Source organism: Amblyomma mixtum, chromosome 3, assembly GCF_055824585.1.
Source record: "Amblyomma mixtum isolate Tamu chromosome 3, ASM5582458v1, whole genome shotgun sequence".
NCBI classification, from domain to species: Eukaryota; Metazoa; Arthropoda; class Arachnida; order Ixodida; family Ixodidae; genus Amblyomma; species Amblyomma mixtum.
Window position 1 is genome coordinate 327,636,837 of NC_143014.1, and position 26,062 is coordinate 327,662,898.

A 26,062-nucleotide genomic window follows, 5' to 3' on the forward strand; every position below is an offset into this window, starting at 1 on the left:
AACTTTCAAAATGCATCTCTCGTGCGAGCAGGAATCTTTCTGAAAAGCGTGTGACTTCCTGAAACAGTGGCCCATGGAAAGGTATTTGGATGCATTACTGTGCCACTCTGCCTCGTATAGTGCTCTTGTTCACTCATGACTTGGAGCAGCTGTAGGCTCTCCGTTCTTAATGCCACCTGGCTGATGCTGTGACTACTCTGAGCTTGGAAAGCTGCAGCCAAGTCCTTTGCATTACAATTTTTCTGGTAAGCTGGCCACCTTCTACCAACTGTTGCACAAATCAGAGAAAATCGAAAAAAAATTCTCTCGGCTTAACCGCGCGTTTGTTCGGGCTCAAATTTGGCACAGAGGTTGCATTTAGTGGTCAGTTTTGTTTTATACTACATTTAGGTGGGGTACTTGCCTGATTCGGGCAGAATTATTTGGAAATCCCCATGGTCTGTGGCGCGGAGAACCAAAATCGAAAGACTTCACAGCAATGGTACGCGTGGCGCCATCTCGCCGCCATCGGAGAAACGAGCTCTCCACCGGGGAGGGCGGTGGGGAGGAGTTGGACTCGCATAGCCATGTGCATAGCCAAGTCACGGCCATGGCCTTCTGTTGATCGCTGTACGCTCGCATTTTCGGGGATGTCTCGCGCTGCTTCGCAGCAGAGAGCACCAAGCAAAGATAATTTGCTCACCAACTTAGCGCAGTTGGGTTTCTCCGGTGGGTGCGAGATGGCGCCACGGGTACCATTGCTGCGATATCTTTCAGTTTTGGATCGTCGTCGCCACATACGATGGGGATTTCCAAATAATTCTGCTGGATCAGGCAAGTACCCTACCTAAATGTAGTATAAAACAAAACTGATCACCAAATGCAAGCTCTGCGCGAAATTTGAGCCCGAACAAACGCGCGGTTAAGCCGAGAGAAGTTTTTTTTCGATTTTCTCTGATTTACGCAACACGCGATAAATAAGCAGCCTTAGGAAACTGCAGATCTTGTTTCACTCTGCGCTTCAGTAGATGCATTGCCAAGCTGAGGGTGAAATGCTAGTTTGCCTCACAGTCCGATTTTATGAGTTGGGTGCAGTGTTGAACACTGCATTGTCTGGCCACCCTGCTACTTTTTGTGCAATTTTTTGCGACAGCTGCATGGCAGTAAGTATCACTGTTTACTAGCGAACCGTGTGCATGCGTGTGCATGCGTGGTCGTGTACTTGTGGTCGTTCGCCGTTGTCGTACTGCTGCCCTCACATGACTGTGTGACGACGCAGCGCTTTTTTAATTAATCTTGTCGCGCAGTTCCCATCACTGTGGGACATTGCTCGCGTCACAACAGCAGCAGGAATTGCTCTTCGTTTACGCGGAGCAGCCGGTGGTATTCCGGATCTACAGCTGGATCTACATCAAAAAGCTGCTCATTCAACTAGTTTTGTAAGGTAAGCTCCTTCCTGGCAATCCAGTCCCTTTGCCAGCAACTGTGTTTTGCGTGGTAATCGTTAAAGTCATCATCTAACTGATCAAATTCGATTTGCCGCTGTCGCGATCACTGTCAACCGGCGCTTCCACTGCACCGCCATTTTGACTACTCGAGAAACAATGTCTCGGCTGCCTTTCGCCGCCAACCTGGTGTGTTGAGGGCTTGGCTGCTCCTGTTTCCGTCCGCTCTCTCAACTGCTCTTCACGTCCGTCATGTGAATGCTTTTAGCGCGCGGACGGCCCTCTGATATGACGTGACGTCACTGATTCGTTCCGCGACATCTGCGATTCGGTCCTTCTTGTCAATTCACGGCCGGCTGTCAGCGCGCACACTGGCGCAATCCGCCTGCGTCGACCCACAATGCATCGCGGCGAGAAAAATGGCTGACGCCTGCGCGAACATGAGTGGCGCCGGCGGCTGAAACGTTGCACTTGTGTCGGATAGCATGGTTGAGGGGTTTATCAAAGCCATAAAACGACACCCCTGTGTGTATGACACCAAGCGACTCGTTTTCAGGGACCAACAGCGCAAAGAGAGTGCATGGGAACAGAACGGCAGGGCAGCGGCCTCTCCACAGGTGAGCTGTTTGACTGCTGTTTTTGGCCTGAGCATACCACTTGCTGCATGCACCGTAATGTTTTATCAGTTTTTTTCCCCTCGTTTCCTTTTGTAGCTGGAGAATGCCACAAGTTGTGTAACACAAATGCTACAAGAACCATTGCAACACATATATGATAGGTCACTAGTGCAATCAATGTATAACTCCGGAACTGAGTGGTCACAAGATTGCTAAATAAAGTGTAGGGGTGCGTTTATTAGGCGCCCTCGAAGAGACCGAGCTGCTGTGTGGGGTCTCGCAGCATAGACAGGTGATTACCCTCAGTTACCCTGGCAAGGAACCCTTTGGGGACATGAAGTTCTCTGCAGTGGCGTCTCGAATTCTCATGGCATCTGAAGCTGAGCGGCTGCCGTTGCCAGTACTCTGATTGTATGTGCACTATGGTCTGCCTTCAGCCACCTTCTTGGATTATGTCACCACTGACCTGGTCACTATAATCATTAGGGCAATATCGAATTTTGATGGAGTCGAATTTCTAGAGGCCTGTGCAGTGCACAATGTCAGTGCACGTTAAAGAACCCCAGGTTGTCGAAATTTCCGGAGCCCTTCGCTACGGCGAGCCTCATAGCCGAGTCGCTTTGGGATGTTAAACCCCCATAAACAGTTAAGACCATAGGCACTGTAAGAGAGCAGAAAATTATGCAGGCACACTGCTGCACTAACCATGTCTGTTAGCAACTCCACATCGGTTCCTAGGAAGCAGCACCAACGGGAAACCAAAATTCCAAACACATTCTGAACGCAACGGTGTGCCCTTGACAGCCTATAGTTAAACATCCTTTTCGTGTCATTCAGTTGTCTGCCGTGGTAAGGGCACATTAAGTAAGGCTGCAGGGGAAATGCTGCGTCTCCCACGATGCCGTGGATACAGCGAAACGGATAAGGCTGCGAAGAAAAAGGTGTGAGCGTAGTGCAGACGGCCCGCTGGTCGGCGATCGGTGCACGTGTCTGCGATTGTTCTGCGCATGCTCCAAAGAGAGCCACCGACGGCGCGCAGCACTGTAGGAAGTTTGCATTTAGTCTCTAACCCCAACGCCGTTGTGCTCACTGATTCCCAGAATGCCTGTCGCAACTTCAATAACGGATTAATTCACAAGTCAGGGTTGTCATTGCTGACTAAGCATCCACCCAACCAAGTCTCAGTCATCTGGTTCCCCGGTCACCTGGAACTACCAGGAGGAAATGAAGCTGCCCACAGGCATGCCCGAGCTCTTCTATACCGGGCGTCTCCCCCTGATGACCATGAAGGGTGCCGCGACCTAATAGGTTTAGCAGTGTATGCTGACAATCTTGCGCCATACAGAACAGCCAGAAAGGAGTACCCAACACCACACAAATCCCTCAACAAGTTAGAAGAGAACACCCTTAGGAGACTACAAACCAACACATACCCAACACCAGCTAAATTACACTAGTGGTACCCTACACTATACTCTCCGGAGTGTCCACATTGTGGAGCGGTAGCTAACCTCTACCATATGGTGTGGGCATGCCAATATAATCCCTTAGTTGACCCCATTCCAAACCCCTCGGAGGAGCAGTGGGAGGCTATTCTGCTCAGCGATGATCCTGACCGTCAGCACTGGCTGGTGGGGAGGGCCAGCGCAGGAGCAGCAGCCAGTGGACTACCGGACTAGGCGGCCCACCCACATGTCCTGAGAATATTGAACAAATAAAGATGTTTGTAATCAATCAATCAATGGCATAGCGAAACCGGCGTTCAGTGAAGGCTGAACTCTATGTACGCGAAAACTCACGTCAACACGAAGGTGACGGCGGCAAGCAACGAGCGACGCCGTCGCATGAAGTGAAGTGCCTGTGTCGCTTGCCGTGTCCCTGGGATCTGCATTCGCAGGAAATTTCGCTCATCGCCCGGAAGTTGCTTACGTGATTAGCCAATAGCAGCCAATCCGGCAGCCTACGTCACTGCCAGTAATTTTGCGCTGGCAAGTTTCTTTGAGTGCCCGTAGGTACTACACTTGCACTACCATGGCACACACCCAAGCCCAAGGCTTCAATGAGAGGCTCATCAATGCCATGGAGTGTGAGCGGGTTCTTTGGGACCTGCAGCAAAAAGATTGTAAGGCGCGCAATGTTTCAGAAGTGGTGTGATGCCTAGTAGCCGCAGCCGTCGGTGCAATAGGTGGGTGGTTTTGTAAACAAAGCACTTAGTTGGTGCCAATGACTATACGAAATGCTTACCGTACACTGAGTGCGGTGTTTCGCAAGTGCTGTGTTTTAGGACGTGGCAAGCTATGCAACGTCGAGCAATCGTTATCGTTCACTACAATATGTGTTCCGCCGGGCAGCAGATTTGCATGCCAAATCCACGACTAATTTTGATACAGGCTTTCACCTGATAGCCAATTTACTGCACTTTTCATGCCTACGCATTTCCTGATGTGAAGAATCGGTGGAAAAATCCATGCGACACCTTCAGGAGGGTTTTTAAAGGGCGCATCCAGGCGAAATAGAGGGGCTGGGGCGGACGAAGTTGAAGAGACAGCAACCTGGCCTTTCTTCAAAAGGCTGCTCTTCCTGCGAGACACAATGCGCAGTAGACCGTAAGTCCATCTGGAGGTTATTACATTTCACTAAATGTATGTTGTCGTGCAGTTTCGCGCTGCTGCGGAGGCTCAGTGGTTATGGCCCTTGGCTGCTGACCCGCAAGAGATGATTGCGGCCGCAGCGGTTGCATGTCGCTGGAAGCGAAATGCTAGAGGCCTGTGTACTGTGTGATGTCAGTGCACGCACATTAAAACCCCAGGTGGTCGAACTTTCAGGAGCCCTTCATTATGGCGTACCTCATAGCAGCTGAGTCACTTTGGGATATTAAACCCCATAAATCAAACCATGTGCGGTTTCAGCAGTCCTCCATGATTTACAGATTTTTTTCACAGAACAAGAAAACCAAGGCCCAATGTTATTTCGTGTCTGCCGCGTTGAAAATTATTGTGGCAAATTATTTGTATTTGCTGGGTTTTAAATAATTTGAGCAGACCATTGTCTTCAAAAGCATTTAAACTTTCAAAGGCCTCATTTCCCTGATTGAAACTGGACGTACTTACTTATCTTTTACCTTACTGTAGGACTTCGGGCAACATGGAAGCACTGCCGCACAACCATGCGGAACCTGTGTATATTGTGCCCGAATACAATGCGACACGCCAGGAGGAAGTGCGGAGCAGATTGTCGAGCAAATATACACCAACGAGTGTGCCTCGTTCCCGTCCAGTCCTGCGCCATGCTCAGCTCCAGCCCCAAATGGCACAGTTGAGCTTGTGCCTGAAATGCCCAGCGGAGGTTTACATAAAAAAAAAGTAAAATAGATAAATATGACAATCAAATAGGCATGCTTGGAGAAATCCTCCAGAAAAAAAATTCAAGGGAGCACTTTGTTGACCTAAACTGCAGTGAGGCGGAAGCGTTAGGCGTGGGGTTGCTGCTTGTGTCACTGATGTTTGGTTAAGGTGTTAAGCTGCGCCTCTGAGTGGAACGCGACAGCGTCTTGCAACGCTGCCAGGGAGTCCACAGAACGCCATCGCCCGTTCGGCTGTACACCTTGCTCGTCGGTAAATTGTTTTTTGAAGAAAGGAAATGCATCTGTCTCACGTATATCGGTGGACACCTGAACCTCGCTGTAAGGGAAGGGAGGAAGATGGAAGTGAACGAAGACACCGTATTCACTAGACGTGCCTTTGTTCATTCTAAACCATCGAGCTGGCATGGCGGAGTGGTAGCGTGCTCGTTTTGCACTCTGGCGACCCAGGTTTGATTCCCCAACTCGACCAATTTCTTACTCGATTTTATTTATTTGTCTGGTCCCACTTGAAAGGTTAATTAGGCTCATCAGTTAATTAACTAAACTCAGTCCCACTTATTTGGAGCATCACTATATCATCCCTTTAATTGGTTGCATGGTTACAAGCCAAAGCACTGTGACGTCACGACCATTTCGACCAATTGAAAAGCGTGACATTTCTGTCGACAACTTCTGCTTACAACGATGAGGCATTAAAGGCTTCCGCCTTAAAAACCAGATGGCCTTATGGCGTTGATCATTTTGGGGCATACCTTGTCGACAAAATGAGGCAAGTGCCAGAGAGGCTCCAAAATGAGATGCAAATGAAAGTGCTGCAGACTGTTGTAGCATTCATACCAGAAAAGTGATTTATTTGGTACATCCTGTGAACTGCTGGAAGCAATATGAGAGAGAACACAGGAGCGTGGGGTCTCCATGCTTCGCAAAGTGCGGCCACCAATAGACGAGAACAGGTGGCATCAGGGTCATGCTCAGGAAGAGTAGTCGGCCATGCTTACTTTGATGCGCCTTACACTGACGATTCTCGTCTTCTGTCCGTGGCAGCTCTTTGCGAAGTGAGGAGGCTGCATGCTCCCATGTTCCCTCTTATATTGCTTCTAGCTGTACAGTCTTTGCCAAAAGTAACCAGGCTGCACGGTTTGCTTCTCGGTCGTATGTTGAAGCTATTATGTCAGCCTTCAAGCTCAAAATGTCTGTGTGGTAAGAAGAACCCCTGTCCTCACCCTCCGAAAACTTTTTGATGTTCAGGGAAGCGATGGGGGCTCTACTATACGAATGCGAAGCAAAGCACACAGCCTGGTTACTTTTGGCAAAGACTGTACGTCATGCATGGAATATCATATGAAGGAAGCCAATAGCCACCGAAAACAAGGAAAGCGTGGGGAACTTGGTACATATATATTTCTTCATTTCTTCATAGTGTGGTATTGCTAATTCGGAAATTATTACTGTGATATTGTTATGCCTGAAAGATATTACAAATTGGAACAAAGACAAGCAATTGCCACCAGTGGAATCCGAACCCACAACCTCCATGTTGTGTACGGTCGCGAGTTTGGTTCCCATTGGTGGCATATGCATGTTTTTGTTCCGATTTGTAATCAATTACTTTTTCAGACATAACAAGATTAATGGTTAAAAAACAGCGCACAAAAGACTAGACACAAGAGTAAAGGCGACGACAGGACAAGCGCTGACAGGACAGCGCTTGTCCTGTCGTCGCCTTTACTCTTGTGTCTAGTCTTTTGTGCGCTGTTTTTTAACCATGAACCTATACCAACTCGCCCAACTTAACGTTCTACTAAATAACAAGATTAAAGTGTTAATTTCCAAGTGAGCAATACCACGATACAAAGAAATGGAGAAATGTACATGTATACAAACTCCCTATGCTTTCCTTGCTTTCGGTGACTATTGGCGTCGCTCGTTGTGAACTACTTAGTATACCCTGTACTATCACACAAAATTTTGTGCAGTAATCAAGATGTCATTTTGTATTTTCACAAGGCATTATAGTCAAACACATCATTATACAATGAAGCCAGCAGTGCTTTGTGCGTCAATTGTGATAACTCTGCAATGAAGCTGTTGCATTTCTGAGCAATACTCATTGTTTCAGGTTTCCCATTTCGTCATCTTTGACATTATAGTCAGATACAACTCAAAAACTAAGCGGCAGGTGCCGCTGAAAGGAGGCCTCCCCAGCCACTGATGCCAAAAGGCATTTGCCGCTATATTCTTGAGTTGTATCCTTGCATTTTTTATTTTACAGTCAACATTGCAGCTGCAGTTATTGTTTTGAATACTCAGGTGTCTGCTTTTTTGTGAAATAAGAGGTGTCTAAGTTTTCTCATTATAGTCTGTGATTAGTGATATCCCACTATAGTGCTGCTGTGATAACTCTGAATGCAGCAGCTTTTACAATTTTGTGCAATAATCAATGTTATGTTCCTGAATGTATTTTTTATTTTACAGTCAACTTTGACATTGAAGCTGCAGTGCTTGTTGTGAATACTCAGGTGTCTGCTTTTTTGTGAAATAAGAGGTGTCTAAGTTTTCTCATTATAGTCTGTGATTAGTGATATTCCACTATAGTACTGCTGTGATAACTCTGAATGCAGCAGCTCTTACACTTTTGTGCAATAATCAAGGTTACATTCTTTTATGCTTTTTTTATTTACAGTCAGCCTTGCCACTGTACACATTGCAGCTGCAGTGATCGTTTTCAATGCTTACATGTCTACATTTTTGTGAAATAGAAGGCGTCTTTAAAGTTTCTTACTTTAGTCTGTGAATACAGTGACCTGTCACAATCACAAAGAGGACAGTATGCTTACAAATTCATTTATTTCCATCAGAAATACGGGGCGAAGCAAAAAGCTGCAACAGCAGCTTGACTAGTCATGGTGTCTAGCAAGTTACTGCTTTCAAATCCCCTGACTACTGAAGAGGTTGGAAAACATAATGGCTGATGATAATTGGCAGAATTGGCTGAAAAAAAGGCAACGAAATAAATTTGAGACTTTTACAGAAACACGCACTTGAGGCTGTAAGTGATTGATATGCAACAAGTTCGCTAGGGAAAAAAGAAAGATGTGTAATACAGAGAATGGAGGTGCATTGGTGCATGGTGCTGGTACCCATCTTCTTTGGTGACTTCAGTTACCCTATTACCTTCTCCCTTTTGTCTGTGCAGTACATGAGCAAAATGCAGTTTGGCAGCAGTGCGTGCGGATTTCACCACGCTCATTCAAGTTCTTTCTCGTACAGATGCGGAGTGCATACTTTTTCGGCACGATCCGTTGGATTCTGCGTGGGTACAAGCTGCGCTGGGAAAGAAGGTGTCTGACAAGCTAAGGCGTCGATTGCGGCGAACATTGCTGCGCCGTTATTCTCTGGGGTAAGTTGGTGAACATCGACGTTGCCGCGCCTGCGCCGTGTCCTACCAAGCCACAGACTACGCCTACATATACGGGCCGCTTTCGCATGCTCTCCTCAGTTTGGCAGCAGTGCGTGCGGATTTCACAACGCTCATTCAAGTTCTTTCTCGTACAGGTGAGGACCGTTTTCCTCATTTTTATTACTTTGCTGTTGTTGCGCGTACTGCTGCCAAAGAACAGTCCTTGTGTTTTCAGAAAATCAGTTATCTGTCATGTCAAACACGAAGGAGCTTAGAAGACGCCTGAGGGTTTCAAGCGGGAAATTCGTGCTGAACTTCGCTCCTTCAAACAGAGTGTAGAATATTGTAGTGAATTTTGTGACAGTGTCAACGCACTCTTCGCAGAAATAAAGGCTCTACGTGATGAACTGGCCGCAACGTGCAACTGCAACCAAGAACTCGCTGCAGAAAATCAGAAACTGCACATGCGAATCACAGAATTGGAACAGTACTCAGGGGCCAATAACCTTGAAATTAAGGGTGTGCCTGATAGTGGAGATGTTTTTGACACTGTGCAGAAGATTTGTGAAAAGGTAGGGAGCCGGTAACTCAGGACGATGTTGACATTTGCCACAGAGTGCCAACCAGCAAGTCTGATGTAAAGAACATTGTCGTACGCTTTGTGCGCCGTGACAAGCGAAATGCTGTTTTGGATAAAGCCAGGAAGGCACGTATTTCCACTAACGACATTGGTTTCGAAACAGATGCTTCTGTATTTGTCAATGAACATCTGACTAGGCAGGTCAAACAGCTTTTGGGAGCCGCAGTAGCACAGAAACGAAAGGTCGGATGGAAATTTGTTTGGACACAGGGCAGAAAAATTTGTGCTAGGAGGACAGATTTATCAGATATGGTAAGAATCACCTGCCAAGAAGACTTGAACAAAATGCAATAGTAGGACTTGCAATGGTTTTGCAAACTAACTTTCGCACTAACAGCGATATGGCTGCCACACCGGAGTGTAAATACTATGAACCTGACAATTTCAACTAAGCATTTAAAGCGCCGTCTCACTACTTCAGGGCATTTCACCTAAATGCTCTTAGCATTAAAAATAAAATGCATGATCTGCGCATGTTCTTCGATGACTTACGGGATAAATTTGATGCTATATTATTCACAGAATCCTGGCTTTCTGTAACTGATAGTCCACCGACAATACCAGATTATATTTATCACGTCATCGTGCGGCCCGCAAATCGAGGCGGTGGAATTGCTATGTTCATCAAAGCCTCAATTACTTGTGAAGTTGTGAACGAATTAACATGCATTACAACCAGTGTTGAGTGCCTTGTGGTACGTCTGAAAAATATTCTTATAGCAGCTGTCTATAAGCCACCATTAGGATACAAGTCCCAATTTTTTGAATTCATGGAAACTTTACTGTCAAGCCTCCATTCAATGCAAGGAGCCTTCTTAGTTATGGGTGATGTGAACATCAATATGCTCGGCGAAGATTCATTTTCTGAGCACCTAGAAACTATACTTCGAACTTTCGCTTGTTCAAATATAATTTCCTTGCCCACCCGTGTTACCGATACCAGTGCCACACTTCTAGATATCTGCATTACCAATGTACCTTTTGACCAGTGCTTATCAGGTGTGCTTTCCCTTGATATCAGTGACCACCTCCCGGTTTTTACATGTTTGCCGACGGCGATTGCCAAACAGAAAGTCACTTACAGCTCTTCTTATCGTGACGTATGTTCTGCTTCGCTCGAGAAATTTTATGCCGCGATGGAAAATATTCACTGGGATAGTATCTACGCCGAATGCGATCCTAGTCAAGCGTATTGTCTTTTCCTAAGCAAATTTAAGACCTGCTATGAGAAACACTTTCTCTTGGTGCACAATTCTAACCGAAAAAAAAATACGCAAACTTTGGATTACGACCACCTTGCACTAGAGAATAAAAGTAAAAAACAAAATGTACCACACTTTCCTCCAATCACGTGATACTATTCTACTAAAGCAATTCAAGGCATTTCGCAATAAATTAAATGCCCATTTAAGGAAGGCAAAAATGTACTACTATCAATGTCTATTTGCTGAAATATACAACACCCCAAGAAAGCTATGGCAAGAAATTAATAATTTATCCGGTAACCTTAAAGCTAAGTGTCCTCTTTATTGCAGCTTTTGCTGATGGGAAAGCTGATATCGAGGCGTTAGATGCAGTGAATGAGTTCTTTTCTAACGTTGGCGAATACATTCCTCCAAACAGAGACTGTGCTAATTCGTTTTCTGTGCTTCGCCCAAGGCTTGGAAATTCAGTTATATTCTCCCCAGTTACTTCCGAAGAAGTCATCAGCTTCATTGCCAGAATTCGAAAGAATGTCGCCACTGGACTAGATGGCCTGAGCAGTGTCCCTATTAAACATGTAGCACCGATTATAGCCATCCCACTCGCATTTATAATCAATCAAATGATTGCAACTGGTATCTTTCCTTCTGGCCTTAAACAAGCGCGTATAACCCCGGTCCACAAAGGTGGAAGTATTAGTGATATATCAAACTATTGCCCGATACACGTTTTGCCCATATTCTCTAAGGTTTTTGAGAACGTTATGAATGCTCAACTTACAAATTTTCTTACTAAATACCGTGTTATCAGTGATTCGCAGTACGGCGTCCAGAAAGGAAAAACAGTTGAAATGGCCTTACTACAAATCAAGGATGAAATACTTAAAAACATGGATAACAAACAATTCACTGTAGGCTTATTCATTGACCTGAGGAAAGCATTTGACTGTGTAAACCATAATATATTACTCTCAAAGTTGCAAGATTATGGCATACGTGGCGTTCCCCTTGACCTTATTAGAAGTTATCTTTCAGACAGAAAACAGTGTGTAAAAGTTGGTGACCTGACGTCTTCGATTACAACAGTAAAACATGGTGTACCTCAGGGGTCGATCCTGGGGCCTTTGTTGTTCATCTTGTATATTAATGACATGTGCAATTTGCCTCTTTCACCGAAACTGGTCATGTACGCTGATGACACAAATATTTTTTTCTCCACACAAACCGTAACCCAATTGAACACTGTCATAAATAGTTATTTGGTCAAACTTGAAGAGTGGTTGCATAAAAACAGATTAACCTTGAAGGTTTAAAAGACTAAGTATATTATTTTTAAGCCACATAACAAAGCCTGTGACACTGAGCTAGTCCTAAATTTTCAAGATACAACTTTGCAGCGCGTGACGTCAGAAAAATTTTCAGGTGTGTGGTTCGAAGAAACCATGTCGTGGAACACGCATGTTAGCAAGCTGGTGATAGAACTAAGCAAAACAGTTGGCTGTCTCTATAAGCTGAGAGAACTACTTCCACTGAGGCTCAAAAAAGCAATATATTTTGCTAACTTCTACTCTCGTCTTTCATATTGCATCTTAGTTTGGGGAGTTACAACCATCCATAATTACAAGAAACTGGAGCGACTACAAAAAAAGGTGCTATGAATTCTTGAGAACTTTTATGGAAACCCTAGCCAGCTATCTACTGATCCCTTGTTTACTAAACACACTATGCTTAAAGCAGCTAAGTTATATGACTACAAACTGTCTCTATATATGCATAAGCATAACCTTCCAAACGATGCACACCGTCCCATGCATGCTTACAGCTTACGTAGGGAACTAAAACCAGTGCCGCATACACGAACGAATTTTGGCCGGTCCACACTTGACTTCCGCATACCATCACTTTATAATAAACTTAAAACCCACATTGCTTTTACTGCCCCACTTAGCTCATTTAGATACGAATTAACAAATTTTTCTGATGAGGCAATGAATATTAATGCAATCCAAATAAATGACACTGACCAATAAGAACTGACACCACTACTCGACCGACGGAAAACTGATTGGTTCTTGATCGATTAACTTTTGTTTGCATCATAACGTGCTAGCATGTATTAGTTTGTTTCTTTTTAAATGTATTGAAACCAAATATATTATATTGAAATATTAGTGTATACCTCTTCAGGAAGTGTAAACACTGCATTTGCTGTTCGTAAGTTTCATGTTCATATCCATCTTGATATCTGTTGTGTGTGTAATTCTTTAGGAAATGTAAGCACTGTAGTTTCATGTTCATATTCTTTTTTATAGTGCTGTGAGGTCCACTGCGTGATGCTGCCTGTAGGCCCCCAGGGCCCAGTCAAGCTGTCTGTGGCAGCTTTTTGCCTGGGGGACCCCCAACTTGTAGGTTGGAAATAAAGTGGATTTGGATTTGGAATCCAGGCAATTTCTGAGCCTAGTACAGGATCACTACCTTTGAGGAATAATGATATGGCCGTCCTGTTGACATCAACCCCTGATAATGTAATAAGTATAAATCTGATAACTGGCATCAGCGATCACGACCTCCTCCACATCACTATTTCATTATCAATGAAAAGCAGACCACCCTCTACAAAAATAATTGCAGATTATGGCAGATCAAACACTGAAAGTACTAGTGATACCCTTCGCAGTGGCTTAGTGGTTAAGGTATTCATCTACTGAGCCGGAGTACCCGGGTTCAAACCTGACCTCAGCAGCTGTGTTTCAATGGAGGCAAAATGTAAAAGGCGCCCGTGTGATGTCGGTGCACATTAAAGATCCCCAGGTGGTGGAATTTATTCCGGAGACCTCCACTACTGCACCTCTTCCTTCCTTTCTTCTTCTGCTCCCTCCTTTATCCCTTCCCTTACAGCACAGTTCGGATCTCCACTGAGACTTATGAGATAGTTACTGCATCATTTCTTTTTCTGAAAACCAATTTTCAAATTTTCAAGCATTAATGGCAAACTTGCACAATTTTTCGCAAGTTTCCAAGGTTCTTATTTTTTTCGCATGGTTAATGGCAACAGGGATTTGTTTACAAACACATTAGTGAACCTGAAAAACCAATACATTCCTACAATTAGTGCAAAATATTATAATCTAACATTGTAATCCTCATCATCACCTGATGCAAGAAAGGCTGCCGTGGTTGCTCAGTGGTTATGGCACTCGGCTGCTGACCCGAAAGACGCGAGTTTGATTCCGGCTGCGGCGGCTGAATTTCGATGAAGACGAAATTCTAGAGGCCCGTGTGCTGTGCAATGTCAGTGCACGTTAAAGAACCCCAGGTGGTCGAAATTATCTGCAGCCCTTCATTACGGCATCCCTTATAGCCTGTGAGTTGCTTTGGGATGTTAAACCCCAATAAAACCATAAAACCTAATGCAAGATGATGATAGGCTGTCATCTAATATAATGGATGAGAATGAAACATGCAACTACAATTAGTGGTCTGTACTCTACGCACACATGGTTGAGCCGCTACTCGAACCTTATGGCATGCTGACGTCAGGCAGGCTCCACTGCCAGTGGACTTGGCCTTCAGCACTAAAAAATTCCAAAAATGTGCTTCGCATAACAGTGGCACCCTGTGCACAGTTGCGTGCCCTCACCCTCTGCAGCTGAAACATTGCAGAGCTAGATGCTGCCTCTCGCCAGGAGCCCTTACGAACATTTCCAAATGTGTCGGTGCAGTCAGCCTAGGCAGGAGGGCAGTAGTGGCTAGCTGAACTGCTCTCCTTACAAAGAAAATTATGCAGCACGCATGTTGCCTTCACTACATTTGTCCACATTTTTTGGCTCACGGTTGATACACCTCTCAAAGATGTGCCACCGTGATGCCAAGATGCCAAAAGCATTTTCAGCACATCTTCTGTAAAAGAAACAATCACAATTTTGCTTGCAAAACTGATATGTGTCTCACTTTTTTCACAACAAGCAAAGCCCTTTTGTGACTCAATACACTGGTTCTAGCACTTATAATATATCGCACGCCTGCTAGTCTATAATGCTAACTGCCAAATGCGTGAGGCCAGAAACAGTTAAATTTACTGTTAGGTTCTCACTTGAGTGATACATACCATGCACGGCTGAGGCGGTAGTTGAAGACCACCTCTTTGGCATCTGTGCGGCTCGCTAGCAGTGGCCGCATGAAATCGGGTGCAACTGGAAGGCCTTATCGCCAACGAAAGCATGAGGGCACACCTTCTCTGACTTTGGCAGTCGAGCTGCATGAGGCAGAGTGAGCTTGCCCTGATGCAGACGTTGACCAATGGGGGAATCCTTAAAAATGCCCCATCACTGAGTCTCACAGGTGCACCCATGTCCACCAGCCAAAAAAGATACCTGCTGTACACTATGGCCAGCAGAACAATGGAATGGGTACCCTGGAAATAAGTGCGAATACAAACTCCGAAGGCTGGGGTCCACAGGTGTCACTAGAGTGAACAGTACCCAGTACGATGACCTGGCATGTGATCCCACCCTCTACCACGTCCTGATGCTCACTCTGCACCCAAAGCAGTTGACAACCCTCTCCCCGTAGTGAGTTTACTGCTGGAGTGTCATGAACTTTGTTTCTTGCAGTGTGTTACAATTATTGTAATCTAGTGGTTTTTGCAAAAGGCCACACAAAACACCAGTTCAGACCACTCACAAATTCTTTACACTGTATGTTAAGTGTGGAATTTGGCGTTTCACACTACTGCACAAAATTATTTTTTTTTCTTTTTTCACACACTGATTTCGATTGTAAAGCTTTTATTTAACAGTTTGAGGGGCTGTAAGCTTCTCGTCTAAACACACAAAAAAAGCACAACTGCCTTCCCTCCTGAAGGTTTCAACCCCTTCCAAAACAATTATCTTTGTGCCATAACATGATTACACTACTAATTTCCCACTTATCAAGAGCACATATTGAAAATATATTGAAAACAGAAGAGCACTTGTCCTGTGTCGACCTTTCTTTGTGTCTAGTTTTTTTTTGTCCTCTTCAATCATTATGAACCTTTATCACCCCGCCCAGCTCAATATTCTGCTATTTGCTTATGCTATCCGTGGTTCCAGCTATGCAGGCTTCCTTAAAATGCATGTCATAACAAGCCCCTAATTTCCCTACCCTTGTCTGTTCAAGTACATTCTTCATGTCACATTTCCATAACTGATGCTGGTGTTTTCTTAGCTGTTAAGGTCCTGCTTTTTCTTGCACTAGCTTAGTGTGACTGTGACCCTTTCCACAATGCTCGTTGGGCCTTGACAGCAGTGCAACAGATGGATTACTCTTTTTTACATCACAACTTACAAATACTTTGCTTTCATACCTTATAGTCGAAATAAAGGCTTGTATTTTTTGGGCATTTTATTTCAATGTTTTTCCTATCCACCGCTCCCAGTGTTCTGTTCTAAGCAGCAGACAGATGCTTCAGTGGCAGCAACACAAAAAGCTCTTTATTCGAGGCAGCAGCGTACTTTTATAGATAACGCTGCATGCTGGTACAATTGCTGGTACAATCTTATCAGACCGCCTGGCTGATACAGAACATTCCTTCCTCCTTAATCAAAGCTACACGCGTTTCTTTCCGCTTTCATAACTGGAGGCTTGATAGCGATCAGGAGGACGTCTTGTGTGATTACTTCTTCGCAAATGGGCCTTTTTGGGTGTAGCCATGGTTGATGCGGTGGGAATGAAGGCTGCGCTGCCATGTGTCTTGCCTCAGGCTGCGATGCCAGTTCCTCATTTGAAGTGGCGTCATCCAGGCGAACATCCTCAAGCTTGTCCGCAGTGGGACCGCTAATCATGGAGCCAGCAGGGGAATCTTTTTCCGAGGGAGCTGATGGCAAGTCTCGCTGAACAGCGGCACTTGGAGTGGACTCCGGATGCACTTCTTTTGCGACGTCCGGATAGAGTGATGACTTCGCACCCGATATCCAGCTGGGTCTCAGGTGGTCAATATGCACAAAACGAAACTGGTCACCGACTTTGACTACAAACATAGAGTCGCTTACACGTTGCATTACTCCCATGACAGGGTTTCCCCCTCTCGTAGTCTTGACGAGAACTGCATCACTGGCTTCCATCTGCGGGTTCCTTCCTCGGCCTTCGTTGCGATGAGTGGTGTCTCTGGCTTGGCGGCTGCACATGTCCTGCACAAAACTTGGCTTCAGGAGCGAAATCTTCACTCGGGGTTGTCGTTTCAGGAACAGCTCGGCCGGCGTTCTTCCTGTTACGGAGTTCGGGGTGTTCCTGTAAGCAAGCAAGAAGTCGTTAAGTCGTTGATGCAGAGTTCTGTTCTGCCCTGTTAGGTTATCGTGAAGCACTTGCTTGAGTAGAGTGGCCTTTGTCGTCTGAACTAGCGTTTCTGCTGCCCCGTTCGATGAAGCTTGGTAGGGTGGCGTACGCGTGTGGTGAATCCCGTGAGAAGAGGTGAAATTGTAGAACTCCTGCGGAGTTAACTGAGGTCCATTATCACTGATCAATTCCTCCGGGTAGCCATACGCTGCAAATATCTCCTTGAGACAGTCGATTGTTTCGACGTCGCCGTAGTGCGGAGGCATTTTACTTCTATCCACTTTTAGTAAGAGTCTACTAGAAGGAACAAGTTCGAGCCATCCTTCATGGCGAAATTGACATGGACTCTGTCAAACATGATTTGGATAAGTCCATGGATGCAATGGCCCTGGTGCCTTCGCAGGCATGGTCGTTTGGCACACTGTACATTGACGGACAGTGTCTTCAATGTTCTTGTCAATCAACGGCCACCAAAAAAACGACCTAGCAAGCATTTTCATTCTTTGCATTCCAGGGTGTTCTTCATGTAGCAATGTTAATACTGCTTCTCTATGTTCGTCCGGAATGATCACTCGCTGGCCCCACGTGATGCAGCCTTGCTCATACGATAGTTCGTTTCGACAAACGTAAAAGGGCTGAAATTTATCATCGTGGTGCGCGGGCCAGCCAGATAAGGTGAACTGCACGACTTTGGAAAGAAGGCGATCACTTTTAGTCGCAGCAGCAACCTGGCTCGCAGTGAGAGGCGTTGACTCAAACACTGCAAGACATTCTTCAGTGTCGTCTTTATGCTTGACCAGAAGTGGAAGCCTTGAAAGAGCGTCGGCAACTTCCATGTTTTTGCCGTTCCTGTAGCGCAGTGTGTACTGATAAGCTGCTAAGGTGATAGCCCAACGCTGAATCCTAGCTGCAGCCAAAGAAGGAATTGGTTTATCTGATGCCAAGATCCCCAACAGTGGTTGGTGGTCTGTATGCAGCATGAATTTGCGCCCGTACAGGTATCTATGAAACCTGCTCAGACCAAAAATTAAGGCTAGGGCTTCCTTCTCGCCTTGCGCATAGTTGCACTCCACTGCACTTAATGTTCTGGAGGCAGATGAAATGGGTCTTTCTGAACCATCAGGCATGACGTGAAAAATTACTGCCCCAAGACCGTAGGCCGACGCGTCGCAGCTTAAACCGATTGGCTTTTTCATGTCGTAAAAAGTCAGGACTTGGCTGTCGATGAGGCGCTGCTTGGCTTCCACGAATGATCTTGAACATTCGTCCGTCCATGCCCAACGTATGTCTTTTTTTTAGCAGATTATACATTGGTGCAGCTACTGTGGCTAAATCTTTGATGAATTTGGCGTAGAAATTCAGCAGACCCAAGAAGGCTCGTAGCTCAGTTACGTTGCTTGGCTGAGGTGCTTCCGTGATGGCTTTTATCTTTGTTGAAGTTGGAAAAATGCCATCAGCTGTCACTTTGTGTCCAAGATAAACGACGGACTGCTTGAAAAATTCACACGTGTGTTCTTTTACAGTGATATTGTGCTTTGTCAGTTGTTGAAGTACCTTTTCCACAGTTTCTTGACAGTCGTCTATATTGTTGCCTACGACCTCGTCGTCGATATAGCAACCCACTTTTGGAATCCCTTCTAAGACTTCATCCATTAACGACTGAAAGATAGTGGGTGCGCTAGAGATGCCGAATGGTAGGCGCTGAAACTGGAATAATCCGAGATGAGTGTTTACGGTTAACAGCGCTTTGCTTTCCTCAGCAAGCGGCACTTGCTGATAGGCTTGTGATAGATCCGGGACGCAAAAGATTTTACCTCCTGCGAGCATGGAATACAAATCTTCCGGCAATGGCAAAGGGTAATGGTCAGTTTTTAGAACAGGATTAACCGTGACTTTGTAGTCGCCGCATAACCTTAATCCTGCGTCGCCTTTCTTCGCGACCACTAGCAGATGCGTTGCCCAGTCACTTTTCATGACCCTCTTTAGTATTCCGGCTTGCTCGAGCTTTTCCAGCTCATTTGCTACTTCCTCTTTGATGGAAAATGGTATTGGCCATGCTTTCGAGAACACTGGTTGAGCCCCTTCCTTCACAAAAATGCGAGCTTCGAAGTTTTTGACGACTCCCAGGGTGCTCTTGAAAACCTCGGGATACTTTTTCCGTAAGGCTTCTACCCTCTGCTCCAGTGGCCTATAAGTGGACAGGCTGTATACTGCTTTCCAGTTTATCTGCAGTTTTTCCAGTCAGTCTCTTCCCATGAGAGCGGGCATCGGCGTTCCGTTTCCCTTCACTACCACTACGGGCAAAGAGATTTCGCTTGGGTCCTGCTTGACTAAGACGTTTGCTTTTTCAAGTACATTCAGCTTTTCTCCGGTGTAAGTGTGCAACGACACATTGGATTCCACATTTTACATGCGGGAAATACTGCTTATAGAACTGCTCTGGTACGATCGTGACCGCTGCACCCGTGTCAATTATCATCGAAACAGTCTTCCCTTCAATGTTCAGGTAGACGCTGTAGCCCCTTGAACTTTTGCCCGAGAAGAACACAGTTTGACAACTCAAGTCTTCGGATTCGTCGTCCGTGGTGTCGATGTATCTGACAGTTTTTGCTTTGGCTTCGCTTTTGCAGACGGCTTGCAAATGTCCTTTTTTGTCAATTTCTGCAGGTGTGGTTGCGATACCAACATTTTTCTCCCGCATGACGCTTTCCGCAATGCTTGCAAGCACTTTGCCGCTCTTCCTCTCGTTTATCTTCTGACCATGCAACCGTCCTCGATTTCTTTTCCTTATCACGGCGACGTTCGCCCTGAATGATGTTGACGCTGCACGGTTTTGTGTCAAACTCATGCATTTGCTTCACCTGTTGTGCCGCTAGCTCTTTTTCTAGCGCCTTTTTGCACGCCAGCTCGAACGTCAAGTCAGCCTGTGCAAAAAGAGCCCGTTGAGTTTCCTCGTCACGCAAACCAGCTACAAGCCTGTCCCTTAAGGCATCATTTAAAAACGTGCCGAAATTGCAATCTTTTGCAAGATGCTTCAGTTTAGTGATGAAATCTTTGACGCTTTCATTTTCTTGCTGCATTCGGCGATTAAATTTACAACGCTCTGCGATAATTGAATGAACTGGGCTGAAATGAGCTTCCAGAAGCTGTTTAATTTCTTTGAAGGTCTTCTGAGAAGGCAAATGAGGCACAATTATCTTCTTTAGCTCTTCGTATGCTTGCGCACCGAGTACATTCAGAAACAACTTCGGTTTCTTGTCTGCAGAGACATCATTTATGTCTACGAAATTCTCAAAGCGTTCAAAATACGAGCGTATGTTGTCAATTTTCGGGTTGAATTCGGGCATTCTGCCGAGCTTAGGACCATGTCCAGGTTCTGCCATAATGAGCAAATTTCACTTATCTGCCCAGCTGGTTTCCTCGATGTGCCTTGTCCGTGTTGCCGGTTCTTGTTTGCTTGCTCCCGCCAGCAGCTGAATTCCATGCAAAGGCTCCGTGATGCCTTGCTTCCTTGCGACGTTCTTGCGCTGCTCCTGGCCGCTGATGAAATCGTGGCTGCAAGGGCTCCGTGTCGCCTTGCACCGTAGGCGGTTCAGCCTCGTGACTGCTGCTGGCCGGCGGCAGTTTACTGTGCGCCGGATCCCATCCTCGTCGCCAGATCTTCTGTTCTAAGCAGCAGACAGACGCTTCAGTGGCAGCAACGCAAAAAGCTCTTTATTCGAGGCAGCAGCGTACTTTTATAGATAACGCTGCATGCCGGTCAGGCACACGTCATTGCTGGTACAATCTTATCAGACCGACTGGCTGATACAGAACACCCAGGCAGTTTGCGAATTGCCACAGACTCCAAAAGCCTGCAGCAATTTCCTTCCATTCATCCTCTGTTGGAGCTTGCAATACGGAGGGCTAGTGCTTAATGAAAACTGAAATGCCTATGTCGTAGCAGTACTGTACTAGAGGGTAGAGCTGACGCACCTTCATATAAATTGGAGCGAGCACCTCCCAGAGCACCGCGCATGTCAGATGGATTGCCCGTCTGGCTGTTTCGGTCCCCACCCTGAATGCCATTGCGGCATCATTAATCAGCATTCCTGATGGCAGGTACCTGAAAATATGGACAATAACAAGAATTTCATCAAGTTCCAAAACGCACGCGCTTGCGCGGTGTGCTACTCTGGATTATTACAGCCAAGCAATCTCCTGTACAATGTCCCCAGAGCCGCTCGTTGGCCACCAAATTGTTAACCGCAGTACCCACACAGCGTCCCTTCAGAAACAGTACGTCCTTACCGCAGCGTCAGGGTGAGGCGCTCGCCAGATGATATGGGCTCTCTGCTCAGCCACTCTTTTGTAAGGCGTCTTTCAACCATTGAATGCAGAAAGTGAAATGTCTGGTGACATCCTGTAAAACTGGTAGAAAAGCGATGGATCACCTTCTTGCATCACCTTCATCTGCAAGAATGCATTGAAGCATATGCACTTGCGCTGCTTTCATTTCTTCGCCAAGAACAACTTACCGCTGTGAAGAATTCGCTTTCCTCAGCGTGCCACTCCCAGACTAGTCGCACCCACCACTTGCAGGCAAGAGCCTTCTTTCTTTTTAAAATCAAGAGCAACTGCAGAGCTGCGATTTTCTGTTGCCACTCCATTTCGAGTGGGGAAAAGCGCGGGAGAAAAGCTAGTGAGGAAAACCGCCAAAACCAAAACTCCACAACCAAGTACAAAAGTTTACGTAAGTGTTCAGTTAAACAGTCTGTATTCAATGACAAAGTGTAAACACATTTTATGTCGCATTTTTCTGCCCAAAATTTTAATCCTTGCAAATAATGTGTCTCTTGTTGTACACAATTTTAGTTTCGTTACCTGGGCACCACCATTTTGATATGAAGATGGCGCCCCGTATGAGCGGAAGCGAAAAGCTCGCATCGGCACTGCCGTGCGCCATACTGAGCTGTGCGTTCCGTCGTCATCACGCTTGTGGTACATACTTCTGGTGTAGGAGAGCAGCAGCTAAGGGCAGACCAGACTGGTGTGTTATGTTTCTGTGCGTTTGTGGTTGTGCACTGCTCTTGAGTGATTGCACCTGCAGCGTTAACAATCCGAATCGTCAGTTCTGCATGGCGGAAGCAGTTCCAAATAGCAGTAGCCGCCAGCACGACGCCCAAGGGCTGCGCGCCGTGTCCACTGGCCAAACTCTGGTTATCAGTGAGTGTCGTTGTTTGTTATTAAGACGTTAATGCTTTATTATTGAGGAGCATATACTTGAAGTTATGAATTGTAACTGGGCATGAGCACACAGCAGAATAGCTGCATGCAATCGAATTCATACTGGTGAACAGCGGAAAAAGGCGGGACAACGACAAGACAAGCGTTGTCCCGCCTTTTTCCGCTGTTCACCAGTATGAATGCATACCAACTCGCCCAGATCTCAGCTTTACTAAATGCGATCACATCTTGCTGCAGCGTGCTGCGGGATGCGTCTCCGGTTGCCGCTCCGAAAACGGCCCAACGCGGTCCATTTCATGTAGTGTATTGTCTCCCGGTTATGTATGCTACGGTTTATTAGTGTGTTGTCGTTACATCACAGGACAATTTTATTTTACAATTAGGCGGCACGCTACAAGTGGAGGATCGTGTACCATTGTAAGGCACGTCTTCTGAAAGCATGTACGTGAAACCCCACGTCGGGCTTTAACCTCCTACGCTCTGATGAATTACATTGCAGTGAGGCGCAGTTTAGCTTGGCCCATCATGGGGTATTGAACGTGCATTGATGCGCACTTTTGCACCTCGCTCTGCTGATCCCGAAAGCGTGCGTGTCTATCCCGGCCATGGCGGTTGCATTTCGACGGAGGCAAAGGAGCCCTGCGCTCATAGCTCGGCACACTCACTTATATGTGCACTGATTTTGCTTCACTTTGAAAACGAGTGAGTAGTCATGAGTGTGAGATAATGAATTAATGCGTGAAAACGAGTGAACCACTCATTACGATGCTGAGCAATGCATTTGCTACGATTCCTTGTTTCCACTCGCGTCTTTCATTCCCTTCTGCAATTGTTTCTCAACGGCACTGTTCATATGTCCGCGAATAGTGACCGATAGTGTCCCTTTCCTTTCCAGATAGGCAGTTAGATAGCCAATTATCTATCCCATAACAATTCAAGTTGCGACCTTGTACAGAGTGGCTACAACAGCAAATTCCTCATTTAACGGACATTTAGCTGAGGCAAAAAGTTATGTTGGGTTTGGAAGCCAGATTTGGAGCATTGGTGTGTACTGCCTTAAGACAACTTGGTCTCTGACTTGCATAAACCGTTATTTCTCATTTTCCACATGGGTCAACATACAAACATCCCGACCAAGTCGTCGAGTGGACAGACAATGCCAAGCACTGGCCCGAGATTAGTAGCGCACATATTGTGTGCTACTTGTTAAAATCAAAGGCCTGTGACTTACAGGAAGCTGAAGCATGTAAGAGCCTCGAGTCGTATAACTTTCTCCAGAGTGGGTGGGTCAGAAAGGTCCTTACTTCCAGAGTGAATGAGGAACTTCTCTACATAAAGACAGAGGTGCAGCCATCGCAGGCTATGAACAAAAAGCCCTGGACAACATGGGCCTGTGTGCGGCAAACTGGGCAAGTTGTCACGGCTGCCTGTTCATGTATGGCTGTCCAAGCCGGAGTGTGTAGCCACGTTGGCGCCATACTTTGGAAGGTAGAAATGGCATCAAACCATGGGCTGACTGGAACCACGTGCACTGACAAATCAGCTCTGTGGAACAGAGGAACCAAGCGAAATGTAGAGCCGGCTTTACTGAAAGATATGAAGTTTAGGTTGAAAAGGTCGATTGTCGACGAAGACATCGAATAGCCAAGGCCGACAAGGCAGATCTGCCAGTTTGAAACAGACGAGAAGCTCATGGAGCACATCAACAAGAGCCCGTATCGAGGCCTCTTCAGCATTCCTGGCAAGTACACAACATTGCTGAAAAACTTCTGGTTTGGTATTTTGCCATGTCATGTTTTTCACAGGCTAGGAACATAACTGCTACAAAATAGATCCATATAGCAAAGTTTTAAGGTGCTCAGCATCAAGACTTTATGCAAGGCTCATCTCATGCTCATGGTTAGTGCTTTGCAGGCCACATGCATTAAACGATTTTTGTTTATCCTCTTGTGAAATTGGTGGTGTGCGACACTTGCCAAAACATCCACCCTGATCAAGTTCATTTCTAGTTCATCGGGCCCAATTGTGTGTTTTCCCACCAGTCCTATTCGCACTGTGTCGCTCATCACAACAGCATTGTGCAGAGCAAGATCCTTGTCGTTCTGCATACGTTTGGTTGTAGTTCCGGAGGACGTCAAGCTCCTCTTTGGCGGCTTCTTGTCTTCTGCCGGTCATGGAAAAAGGGTCTGCAAGATACAGAAATCTGATTTCCATTGACAAGCACGGTTCTACCGGAAACAACTAGAAGTACAGATACAAGAAGCAGCCCCACCGGATACAGCCAGACGACAACTTCACAATACCTTCGCCTTGCAGACCAAACCACCGAGTTCATGTGGCAGCAGCAGCTGAGACATCTCCGATCACGTCTGCCTGCTAGACCTAAGGACACTTTTGGCCACGCCGAAGTTGTCTCACCCTGCGGTCAAGTTGCCCATGCCAACATACCGCGGGTATGATGACCTACTCAGTGCCCGGGATTTCCTTGAGTCCCTCACCCATTATCAGAGAACTATGGGTCTCACTGAGCAGGTGGTGCTTGCACACATCATCCCCGCAGCGCTGACTGACACGGCAGCTCGGTGGCATCGGCTTTCCGGCCACCGGGCAGCGACTCTCGAGGAGTTCCGTGCAGCATTCCTGCGCGAATTCCTGCCCGCTGACTACGAGCGTAGGATGCGGCGAGAGCTGGAGCTCCGTACTCAGGCTCCGGATGAGTCGCTGCAAGAGTATGTTCGTGTGATGGAAGACCTTTTCTCAATCGCCGAGCCCAGAGCCTCGAACAAGGAGCGTGTCGAAAGGACGATCAGGCAGGCATATACGACCTTTTCGGCTTACCTGCGCGGCGGCCGATTCCGAGATTTGGAGGAGCTGGCCACCGAGGCAAAGCACATTCAAGGCGACATTCTCGCCGCGCGCGCCTATCGTCCGCCACCGCCGGCAAGCGAGGCCCTTGAGCCATGCTGTGCATGGAGAGGGGCCTTGCCCTTACCCAACCGGCGACCACCCGCACAACCTGCCTTTGCAGCTGTTAGCGGGCAAAACGATGCATGGGAGTTGAGCGACAGAGCTCTCGATCCCTACTCGTACGGGAGACGGGCAGCCTGCGCTGCACCGTTTTCTGAAGCGCGTGCTGATGGGCGCCAAGCACTCCAACGCACAGCGGAGAGGGAAACCCGACTCGACCGACCCTTTGGTCGTGCAGCGGGCGGACCCAGGCAGGAAGAGGCGCCATTGTCCCGCGACCAAGCTCGCGGCGGTGTGCGCTGTTTCCGCTGCCAAGAGAGGGGCCACTTAGCAAGAGAATGCACCGTAGCCAGGCCTCCTGCGAGGCAGGGAAACGGCGGCGGGGGTCGGTTGTAAAGGGACCACCGGCCCAATCTCTGCTAATTCCCTCTGCGTACAGAGCAAGCTGCCTTGCTAATGCGCACGCGCCATTTATTCCGGTCACCATTGCTGGCCGCGAATTTTCGGCGTTACTGGATACGGGAGCCAGCGCTTCATTGTTCGGTGAAGAGGTGTTGTCCCACTTGCAAAAGCACTCTGTGCGCTTGCGGGACTGCCGTACGGCATTCAACCTTGCGAAAGGCGTGGCCCATTCGGCTGGTGCCGCGAGGCTGACTGTCAGGTGGGGAGAGCGGACGAGACGCACGCGTTTCATCCATCTCCCAGGGCTCAGTGTGCCCATGATTCTCGGACGGGACTTTCTCCTGAAAACCGGGATCGGGGTGGACATTGCGAATGGCGGCTATCGCGACGGACCATTTTCCCAGCTTAAGCCGTTCATTAGCCCACCGGCGTCAGTATCTGCCTGCGCAGTGAAGGCGTTCGGGGAGTGCCACGCTCAGCGGACAGGGCCACGCCCTTGTGTCGA

At 46.9% G+C, this 26,062-nt stretch overlaps 1 long non-coding RNA gene and 3 pseudogenes across 2 annotated transcripts; 3 read left to right on the forward strand and 1 right to left on the reverse strand.

Annotated features, from left to right (window-relative positions):
* Positions 1-1,260: 1,260 nt before the first annotated feature.
* On the forward strand, positions 1,261-9,365 carry LOC149355877 (uncharacterized). Of its 2 annotated transcripts, XR_016289767.1 has the most exons (4): positions 1,261-1,423; positions 1,981-2,041; positions 8,676-8,805; positions 8,905-9,365. It is a non-coding gene; the product is annotated as an uncharacterized LOC149355877 (long non-coding RNA). The 2 variants fall into 2 exon arrangements; XR_016289766.1 differs by having other exon boundaries at positions 8,676-9,365.
* LOC149355878 (uncharacterized) lies at positions 4,073-6,253 on the forward strand (annotated as a pseudogene).
* A 5,371-nt stretch (positions 9,366-14,736) lies between the features above and the next one.
* Positions 14,737-21,611, reverse strand: LOC149355879 (uncharacterized; annotated as a pseudogene).
* Positions 21,612-23,289: 1,678 nt separating this feature from the next.
* LOC149355880 (uncharacterized) lies at positions 23,290-24,245 on the forward strand (annotated as a pseudogene).
* Positions 24,246-26,062: the final 1,817 nt, after the last annotated feature.